This window comes from Embiotoca jacksoni, unplaced genomic scaffold, assembly GCF_022577435.1.
Source record: "Embiotoca jacksoni isolate LCO1_2020_lvr unplaced genomic scaffold, fEmbJac1.0.p SCAF_12, whole genome shotgun sequence".
In the NCBI taxonomy this organism is placed as follows: Eukaryota; Metazoa; Chordata; class Actinopteri; family Embiotocidae; genus Embiotoca; species Embiotoca jacksoni.
This window is the reverse complement of record NW_027185252.1, coordinates 14,751,636-14,763,437: the sequence shown is the minus strand read 5'-3', so window position 1 is coordinate 14,763,437 and position 11,802 is coordinate 14,751,636.

The following is an 11,802-nucleotide window of genomic DNA, read 5'->3' as shown; positions in this document are numbered from 1 at the left end:
CCGCCATCTTAAATCACTGCTGTCAATATTCAGATGTCACATTTCCTGTGGTTGAACTTCAAGATGAAAAATACAACTCCTTCCCTGCTTGCCTCAGTCACTCAACTGATAGACATCTCAGGTTACAAGCCTCATTGAAATGCCTTCTCTGGGTAATTAGGGTTAATTGGAGGAGTTTTTAACCCGAGGCAGCATTTATTTTCCTTCTTTCTTTTTTTCATGATGGACAAGCCAAATTTGAGATTGTAGACGGTTTAAGGTGGGTGGGGGTGGGGGGATGGTGCGGGACCCTGTCTAGCTATGCCCCAATGACCTGCCCAGAGGTGATGCGTGTGTTGGCGGAGGGGGAGAGCTGGAGGGAGAACATGTCTGACATGACAATGAGGTTCAGCAAAAAAAAAAAAAAAAAAAATCAAAATAAACAGTATCTTTTTTGCAAATGAACAGGAGAAGTCCAAAATGTCGACACACGATTTAAAAAAGTGTTATTTTTAAAAAGTGCCATTTTTAAAATCCAGTGTATTTTTGAGGAAAGCAAAATTTTCCAGGAGGACAGGCCAAGGAAGGAAGCCTCCTTGATATATGAAACTCTTCCACTTGACTGGTACTTTCCCTGTCTGTCCTGCAGCTAATAGGTATCTAAGCAGCATGTTCACTGTTCCCTGTAAGCATGCTCTGCAGTCGTCATGGAGCAGTCTGGGTTGCTCCTCTGAGGCCATGGTGCTAATCTCCTGCAGCCTTAATGTGATTATGGTAATGATCACAAATGACCCCTGGGCTTTGGGGGGATCCGTGGTTCATACATCCTCACAAATAGGCTGCACAGGCGCTGTGACTCCACTGGCCCGCATAAGAGACCACCAGACTGACCCAGTCCTGGTGGCCCGCTCCTGTTCTTCTGTCCTCGCTGAGCTTGAAAGAGTAGAGTGAATGACCAAATAAATTCCAGCCAGCTACAAAAGAGCTGAACGGCCATGAGAGAGATGGATATCTTTTGTTGTCTGACACTCAATGCCGTATTCCAATCCAATTACCTCAGCCTTTTGCAACCCCTCCTATCACAGTGCACGGCATTGAAGCCCGCATGAATTCCGACTCGGACCCCGAACAAGAATGTGGTGGATTAGGTGCTTAGTGAGTGCTCCCTTCCCCCTACCATTACTAAAATCTGTGCACTCTCTCCTAAAGAGATTTACAACCACTACCAACAAAAAGATATCCCATTTATTTTATTGCCTTGCCTCCAAAGACAGGGAGCAGAATAATTTCCCCTTACATTCTTGTATGGGTGTCTGTGTTGCTTCAACAAGGACTTCTATTGTGGACAGTCAACAGTGAGAGACAGGAAAGCACCATGTGACCAGGTTGGCGGATTTACTCTTCTGCATCAGGGTGTGGTGGAAGTGCCATATGTGTCAGTCGCCACACCTCTCCAAAAGTCTACCTCCACATCAGGGCTGAGGAGACGGCTTGACCACAAGAGCTGTGATCGGTCACTCGGGGCAGCTTGTGTGTTCTCCTTTCGGCTGCCTCTAGAAATAGTTTCAGTAAAGATAATGAGGAGAAAGATCAAAATCACCCTCCACTCTAAACTTTTTTCTTCTTATTGCTTCATCTGCAGAATTTATACACAGTACACAAAGTACACAGTTCAACACTATAAGGCTGTTTTCATGTTCATTTCCTGAAGGCTAAAAGTTTCTCTGAGCTCACCATAAAACCAAAATTTACAGGTCCTCCACTCCTAAATTAAGAAATCCAAAATCTATGATTATGCAAATATTTTTCTATTTTAAAAGTTTAACTCCAGGATACAAGATGTCTGAAAGTTCATTCTCAACAGACATTATTTGCATGACAGGCAACAAATTTCCACATCAAACCTAAATTGCCTTTTCAAAGATTAGTATTTAGTATTTTATATGTAATTTAGGAGACAGGAGACAATCTTTGACCTATTGTCCTTTACAGTAATGCCGCGGCCAAATGTAACTAAGCACAGTTAATTAAGCAGGTAAATTTTTTTACTATTTTATGCCACTACATTTCATAGGGAAATATTGGAAACCCTGCTCCATGACATTTATCTGTCAGCTGTAGTTTCAAGTTACTTTTCAGATTAAAATTCTACATACAAAACACAAGGTGAGTTTTTAGCAGGTCCAGCAGGGAGATTTCCCCTCTAAACTGTTTCAATGTTTTTGTCTGTTTGAAAGGTAAAGCTGTCTAATATGTCAGAACAAAATTAAGAATAGAGTCCAAGAAATGAAGGCAGTTTTTCTTTTTTCGTTTCCTATCAATCATCTCATGACCCATCAGATTTATCTTGTGAGGGGGTGCATCCCTTAGGTTGGGAGCCACAGGGCTACCTCATATACAGCAGTTACAAATAGTCTCACAAAATCTGTAAAACAGTAAAATGCTGCTCATGCACTGATGCATCAGTATTGATAAAATGGATTTATTATAATACAGATGTCACAGAGAGAGAAGCACTTTTGCTTTTAGAACTGACCATACTTTACTTTAGTTTTACTTAAGTAGGATTTTAAATTCAACTTAAATGCAATGTATTTGTACCTTTACTGAAGTAAAGGATCTGAGCTGATATAGAGTATCTATTGTGATCAGTAATAACTCCATTGTCGCCACGGTCATCAGTCTGTCACAAATTGAGTGAAGTAATATGAACGGGATAAATTCAGGTTTATAGTTGACACAGAGCCTGTGATGTTGTTTATCTGGTGCTGTGGTGGTCGGCTGATCAACAACTTAAGTATCACGGTGGGAAATGTCCCAGCATTAAGAAATGCGGTGAATTAGTGAAGGGCAAGTAAGATCTGTCTGCATTTGAATGATGTGCGAGTTGAAAAACCCATCTGAGGAGGACATGAGACCACTGCAGAGTGAAAAGGGAGGCGCTCTCTGTAGTTCAGTGTTCGTGCCATTGAAAAATATCGCAGTGTTTACACGGCGTGTTTATGGGAGCTGCTCTTACAGAACGTGTTACAGATGGTATCAGCAATCGGCACTCGGATAAATATTATTTTCCACTATTAAAGTCGGCCACTTTGTTATTTTCAACATTTAGTCGAAAGCCTGTTCTGTGAGGTGACGGTATTTGGGTGTCTGAGTGTATATGTGGTAAGTACCTCAATGCGGTTAGAGCACAGGGAGTCCAGCTGCTATGTAGAGGTTAAGTAAAAATTGGATTATAGAGGGTTTGGTTGAGAGTATGGGTTTTGATTTTCATTGCTTCAAACTGGCCTTAATTGCTGTGGTGATGCTGCGGGTGACTCATTTATGTTATGTTTATTCTAGTTGTCTTTTATATCACTTTTTTTTCTCCCAAAGTGGTGCTGTATATGTCAGTATATATCAGTGACACCGGGGAACTACAGGGGCTTCAGAGTGCACGTCAACAGCGTCATAAGAGATGACTGGGTAGCCACTCTGCGCAAGCACACATGTGTCAGGTTAAGAGACTGTGAATGGATCATCAGTATGTGTGTGTCCTCGCACATCCTTAATGGCCAGAGGTGTTTGATCCTCTGAGGGGAGGGGAGGCCGTGCAGGGCTGCAGTCAGTGAAACAAATCAGATTATCCCTTCTTAGGCTAGTAGCCTGCTTCTCACCAGTGTAGCATTTCCACCTGTCTAACAATACCAGGTCTCATACCCTTGTGATCATGTGATTAAGCAATTTGTGTGTGTGTGTGTGCGTGTGTGTGTGTGTGTGTGTGTGTGTGTGTGTGTGTGTGTGTGTGTGTGTGTGTGTGTGTGTGTATGTGTGTGTGTGTGTGTGTGTGTGTAATGTCATAGCAAAGTTGCTTCACTGTGGAGTCAAATCTGTGCTTGATTAGATTTTGTCCCTGCACTGAAGAGAGCAGTTCGAGGAATGTTTACGGTTTAAATCATTGATCAATGTGATGATTTTTGAGTTGGGAGGATGCAGACTGTTCAGGCAGGGAGATTAGATCCTTTACCCATCACACCCTTCAAGGTGGTCTTGCGAAGTCAGGAGGGCCGGTGAGTATTGCCCTCAGGATCAGTGAGTCAGAACAGTGCTCTCTTCAAACAGGATATTGGCCCTCGCTTGAGGTGAGAGCAGCTAATTACCTGAACTTCCTATCTGGAGGAGGAGACGCTGATAAAACTCTTCCTCTCTTTTGTCTCTGTTTGTCGAATGCATTGCACTTTGGATCACGTAGGTGTGTGTGACTTAGAAAGACCCTTATTCTCTCTGAGAAAAATGACCTGCTGAGCTGCCGAGAGGAACTTGAACAGGAACACGAGCTCCGTCAAAACGACGTCCACTGCCAGCCTTAGAGGAAAATATTGATGCTGGCAACATCTTGACGTCCGTTGCACCATGACGTAGCGGTTTTTCCATGACACATTTAATGATTGCTTCCAAATGGGCCTGTCAGTTTGAATATAGACGACCCCGGCATTTCACTTTCCTCTAAAGTAAACAAAAACCACCTTCTCTCCCACACACACACACACGTACAGAATGTATGATCACACACCAGGAATGAGCACTGAGATAGACCAGGCATTCGAGAGCAGATATATGTTTTCATGTTCAATCTTCTCATGAGTGAGTGAAGCAGTTTCAATTGATGTTGTTTTTGTAAATTTGCAGATTGAAAGCCACAATGTTATTCCAGGGAACTGGATGTAAGTCCACAATATGGCGTTAAACAACTGGGGTGGATGTAAAAAAAAAGGAAAAAAAAAAAGAGACCAGCATGAGATTTTACTTTAATAGAAGAAGCCTGGCAGAATGTTTACTTTATACTTTTACTCACTGTAATATATTCAAATAAAGTTCAAGTCTGCTCTGTTAATTTTATATGACAGTAAACTAATTTCTTCACTCATTTCGTCACATTCAGTCCTGGGCTTGGACCCAATTCCTACATTTAGTGAGTAAATATACTGACAATTAGATTATACAGCGTCAACTAACAAGTTAAGGACAATATTCAGTTTGTTTATACACATGTGTGTGTGAATGTGTGTTCGAGGGGGCTGCAGGAAAAGTTGAACTGTCATAAAAAACATGGAAATATGTGGGAACAGCTCAATTTACGAGACACATGGCAGAGCTAAATATTGGACGAGTCCACTTCACTGGAGCATGTCAACTACCCGTTAATGGTAAACTAAATAGTCCACTTTCAATCCCATTGTGAACGTGCTGCTGGTGTAAAAGGTCTTATACACAATGTAAGTGACCATGCACAGATGTATGCTCTGTAGTAAAACAGTCAACTGTTGTTTTATGTGTTGCAACTTTCATATACTGAAACATTCAATTTTCACTTTAAAGAAATAATTTGACATTTTAAGGAATGCGGTTATTTGCTTTGTTGGTGGGAGTCTGATGAGAGGATTGATTACAACCCTCATGTCTGTTTGCTAAATACTGCCAAGCAACCAATAGCTTAGTTTAGCATTAAGACTAAAGGCAGATGGAAACCGAGGCAAACAGCTAGCCTGGCTGTCATTTTTCTGCTAGTTGACATCTAGCTCGAGCTTCATATTTAACAAACAGCTCTAAAAGAAAGTGAGTGTTTCCTAAAATGTTGTGCTATTCCTTTAAAATTGCTCCAGAGTAAGGTGACAGAGCTCTGTGGGATCACAAGTGTCTGTTTCTTACACGTGCAGTCACATGATCCACTGTTACTATAAAAATATTGATCACTAGTTGAACCTTGATTAACTGATGCTTTGTTGGAGCAGTTGTTTAATCTCCACCTGGGTGTGTGTATGCTTGTGTTCCCACAGCCAAATGTTAACACACTTCATTTTAGGATACAGTCCCCAGAGTTTTCCCAAAGCATTGATAAAGCTGTTCATCCAATTTTAATCTACTTCTGTAGACCAAACATTATAAACATATCGATAAGAAAACATGTTTGGTTTTACGTCTGCAGACAGGACTGAATAAATAAACTAATTTAAAGTATAAAATGTGAAAGCTGCAATTCTAACATGTGACATGTTTTTATTTACTCGGGCAGACTTAAACTTTACATGCTGTTTCCATATCTTGTACTGTTGGCAAATTCAATATTTTTCAGGTTGTGAAGACCAAAAAAACACCATGCTCCTGTTGAGTCTGTACAATAGGAGCAATGACACACAATCAATGGTAAACCTCAGTATGGTTAAATTTCACTATGGTTTAATAGGCAACAGGAGGGTTTTATTGCCATGTCTTTTTTTTTCTTGGCCATGATTCTCAAAATGCTGTGTGAAGTAGTCATAAAGCTGTCAGTAGGAGCAATATGTTCCACACAGCTTGATGACAAATAGCATGTAGCCAATACATGTGTGGGTGTCATGCAGACAACATGCTGTAGTGTTTAATATTTTTTCAAATTATCAGTCTGGGTCGTTGAGTGTAGTCTGAACACTGTTGTTTTGTTAGTATGAGAAAGTAACTGCGTGGTTAGACTATCTACTATCTTGTTCCCAGTTTAATTCTACAGATTTAATATAACCTTGAGTTCAACTCTCGCTGTTTAATTTTTTTAAGATTAAAAACACCCAGCTTTGTCATCCCCAAGAAACCTTCCATGTGTCTTAAGTGCAACATGTTGGCTACATCAGTTTTTTTCCCTACATTGCATGAAGGCAGGGAAACTCTGTGCACAACAGCACTGTATCCAAGACATCATGAAACGTGAGAAATGGGAATGTTGAGGCTCATAATTTCCTTTTCCCTGTACCTCAGAGCATTCCAGCGGTTGAAGAGGGAGTCAAATAGACACCCACAGGTACAAAAAAAAAAAAAAAAATCAAAGCGCACACACTTTTCAATGTGTCTACAAGCCGAAAACATGTCGTTATTTTATCATTCGCAGCACCGTGGTGCCAAACATCCAATCAGCTTTAAGTGTGACGGTCAGAAAGCGGATACCTCTGCGTGGCTGGCCAACTCGCAGTCCTTTGAAGAGGTGTCAGCTTGCAGCTAAACTGGCATTTCTGCCTGGTTCTGTCCTCTTGTGGTTACTCCACACTTAATGGTCCAAAACACCAAAGCAAAGTCTCATTAGCTTCAAATGGGACAGAGAAAAGAAATCACATTTAAATATTGATATGCAAAGATAATAGTCAGCATGATGAGGCTCCAAGATCTTAAAACATTTAATTGAAAGTAGTTTTGGAAAGAGCATCTAAAAGAAGAAGTGTACGGAAGAACATCACAAATCATTTAACAGTAAAAATGTTGACTCGACTTGGCTGCTTTCTTGCCTGACACTAAAAAGACGTATTGCTCTTTTAATATGTTGCACATGTTGTCATATGTACAAGAATGTACTGTGTACATAAATATGTGAGCACTCAGGGTGACAGCAACAGTGCCTTGCCGAATGTAATCTGCAGGCTGGCAGGAGCAGACAGTGTTTTGACATGAGGGTGCCTGTCTGTCACTGGCCGAGTCAACTTGTGCTGAAAGAGAGCGAAGCGTTGGCGAGTCTCACAGGATCTGTGAATCAAGGTCGGCACAGCAGAAGGGGCCCAGTGTTTTCTTAATTCACTGACAGACACAGCTAACTCTGTTTACGACGGCTTAACAAAAGCAATCTGCAAACCATAGCCTCAAAACCTTGTTTTAATTATCTTCATTTGATAATGTTTTTCATTCTGACCTAATCAAAATCCCTGAATGCATTTCAATGTGGTGTGCAAATGCTTGAACGTCTCATCTCCCCCAGTGCTTTATGCTTTATGTAAATCAAGGAGAAAAAGGGGAGATCTTTTGTGTCAGCACATCTGACATTCCTTTGTGCTAAGTTAGAGGCTTGTCTTGTGAAATCATGCTTCACGGCTATTGTGGACTTGTGGTTTGTGCACATTCATTATGAGGCGCTTGTGAGTGACATTGTGTTAGCTCTTAAGGTTGAAAGTGAGAGGTTGTGCTCATTAACAAGCTCGGAATGAGTCCCAGTCTATCCAGTCGTAACTATCACCCAGCACAATAACGTCTGCCGTGCAACACATAGATGAATGAAGGACAACATGAGCGTTTAGTCATGGTTACTGGATGCTACCAACAGGTTTCCCTGCCAACTTATGAAAAAATGCTAAAAACGTCATATTAATTCTGGCTCAATTAATACGGAGTGCATTCATGTTAACCAGCAATCATTACGCTCCACTGATCCAAAGGCCATTGTCACACAGGCACTTGAAGAAGTCTTTTGTGTAACAGAATAATGGCAGAGTGACCCCCGGCAGTGCCGAGCAAGGCCAAGGAGACGTTTCCTCGAACCCCACCGCCCACTCCTCTCAGCAGCCCGGAGTAAGATTTCAGGGTCCGAGTGGCCATGAGTGTTGCTGAGTGATATGCAGAGAGAAGAGACCCCGAACCCAATAGCTTTGATGACTGAAACAAAACACAGAGTCCCCTCCCCCTCCCCTCCCCAGATTGCAGCCCACAGGTCTGTGACTAAGCACGGTGTCATGCTCACATAAGGGCTGCACAAACTTTGAGTAGGCTACATGTTCCCCTTTTTCTTATAGTATGTGTTTAGTCTAGATGTGTGTACATTAACAACTCACTCCCAAATCTACAAACAAGACAGGCGCGAATATGGAGTCCGCTGTCATCAATCAACACTCGCTGCAGTTGCCTCATTGATGGAGAAGAGACGACCAGACAGTCTTGACAATGACAGTGGATTTTGTGGGGTCAAAGATGGATCTGCGGGATCACACCTCATTGACCTTCTATGAAATGAAATGCTATGTTCATGAATCAGCTATGAATCTTCTCCATTCAGTCCCTGTCTCCGACAGAACACATTTCTATACGTCTAATTTGCTTTACTAAACACTTTTAGGAGGAAACGTTGCCTGGACTGCCAAAGTGCTTTTTTCCCCCAATTCATGGAGTTTGCTGTTTTTATACCAACAAAATCGATTAGGAGGTGGTACAAAACACTGAACTATGAAATTGGTCAATGAGACTCTGCATCCTGTGTCCCCAAAACCCTTCAGTTAAAGGTTCCTTGTCTTCACATCAGTGTTGACTTATTTTTTATTTAATCACAACCACGATCTTTCCACAAAAGATTCAAATGCATTTAACCATTGACTTTAACCATTTATCTGTTAATTCAGGTGAACAGATTGAATACATTTTGCAGGCTTAGCATAAACATGTCAGCCCTACAAATGAAAGAACAGTTCCTGGATGGCAGGATGACATCATTTGTCAGTGTCAGTTATCTCTTGAAAGTAACATAAAAACAAGAGGAAAGCATGAACAGATTGTTATGATGTACCAGAGTTACAGACATGCTGGTAATGCTTGTTTGTAATTTTATTGCAACTCCCTCTGAATATTCAACACTATAGTTGATGCATTTTTTTGGCCAGTGAGGTATTTGTTTACCCAACTCATGGATGTGGATAATATTTTCCATATTTTGAGGCATGAACCATGTCCTGTGGGCGTGTTTCCTATAGCTGCCGTGGCCAGCAGTTAACTGGTTGTGGCTATCGAGCGGCCGCAATGTTGGGAAATCATAAAACAATGACAAATGCAGAAGGAAGCACAGAGAAAAAGTGAGGACTAGTAGGTCCGTCAACCATCATGCTGGATGGTTGAAAGCTTACAGCTTATCAAGATGAGCGGTGTGTTGGGGTGGCAGGGGTGAAACGCTTAAATGATAAGGATCTTGCTGACTCAGTGAAAACTTAGATATTCTTTATGCTGAGCAGCCTCAGCCTGAAAAGCGTCCTTCCGGCACCAATGTTCTTGCAAACCTTTTGACAATTTAAGGAAGCAAAAAGACATATTAAGAGCTATTCTGTTAAAGTAAAAAGCTATATATTATGATGTGAATTGAATTGCCACACACTCCATATAGAAGGTACCACTGGTCCACATCAGTGTCTTCCAAAAGGACCATTTGATCAGTACAAACATGGTTTATATGACCATTTAATATAGTCAAAACTACTATGTTTAATGTTTTGTAAGGTTTAAATATATATATAAATATAAATATAAATATGAATAAAATAATAATGACAAGTTTAAGATGAAATAAAGGTTGATTTTTGATTGTACGTTCGTCAAAAATGTTGTGCTGGAAGTGACACGATATATAAAATAATATAGAGGCTTCCTTAGTTTGTTTATGCAAATATCTGTGCGGCATTAAGGTTACAACAAACTGTTTTAATGCAGCTTTTAAAGGCCTTTTCTTTTAGCTTTTTAGTCTGTAGCTCTGGTTTCAGTTTATATTCACTGTTATTAAATGACAAATGTTGAACATCAAAGGCACAACAAATCTGAATCTCTTTGAGGGTTAAAAAGAAAATAAGTCTGCGAGCCTTTCAACTCCGCTGCATACTCCATGTCTTCAGGATGTACAAGAGAGAGAAAACATTGGATGGTAAAATGTTCCAGGTTCATGGGTTGTGTTTAAATCTGCTGTTGCTCAATCAAAGAGCAGATAGCGGCTCCTTCTCATTTTATGACCCTCTGGAAACATGCTCAGAGTATTATGTTATCAAACTGGGGAAAGGGAGGGAGTGCACAGACAGCTGAACAAAGGCAATGCAAACAGCTGTGCCAGTGCAAACAGCAGAGAGATTATTTGTGAGAGAAAAGTTAGGCAGGCCTCACTATCATAACACTGCCATCAAATCATAGCAGCCATAAAGTGCTCTTCAGCTGGGGCTCTTTGTAGATTTTGTATTCTTACTTTGTCTGAACATTTTTTAAGAGTAGACAGCTGTACTGAACAGAGATCGGTCATTAAACCAAACTGTAGCCCTTCATATGAAACCCTGATTTGTTCAATATCCCACTCTGCTGAATGACAATGTTTGCCTCTTGTCTGCTCGAACGCACTCAGAGGACGGTTTCAGACTCGATGGTTTCCCACTTGAGGTGGCTGGCTGCAGTAGGAGGACCAGTGTTGATACAGCTGATCGCTGTTATTCCAAGTGAAATATATGGCGCTGTTTGTTTTCAGAGATAGACCCAATGCTTTGCTTTGAGTTCATATTTATCTATCGAGGGAAATATGTCAGCGCAGCTCCAGTTTGTGCTTATTACACCGTCTCTTCTCCTTATCATGCTACTGCAGAGGAATCAACCTGTATCTTTACTACAACCAAAACTGTTATTGATTCAGCTAAACCTGTGAATTCCTGCCTTTTTAATTCATATCGTTTAACCCAAAACTACAGTAGAAGTACATCAATTACATAAAATGATTCCCATGTGAACTGCACATGATGATAGGTGGTTGATTTGATGAGCCATGTTCCGACAGATATGAGCACTGTTACATACTGTGTTTCTTTTTGTTTTTTTTCTCACTTAGAAATGACAACCTTCAACAGCCCGAAGGTGTTGAAAGAGTGCCAGTAACAATGCACGGCAGTAATTTTAGCGTTACGTGCAAGTGACAATACCTCGTGGAGCTGCTGCGCACCCATGTGATGGATTTCCCCTCAAGAAGATTTGGTTGGTATCTATCGGGGGGGAAAACATGAAAATGACTAAAAGCATTGTTGGATAGTATTGGCAGGAGTCGGGCTGATGTGTTCTTTTGCAGCGCTCCCACAGACTAATGTTACAGTCGGAGAAAACGTCGTTACATGGTGCTGAAATGTATTTAGATGTAACGATAATCCCAGAGGGACGGTGATGTCTTTGCTTTTAATATTTCATAGGACAAATTGGTCTTTGTATATCCTCTCACACAATGCGGTTTGGACGTTTAAGACAATATTCAGGTTCTACTTTTGCAGCATTTGGTTG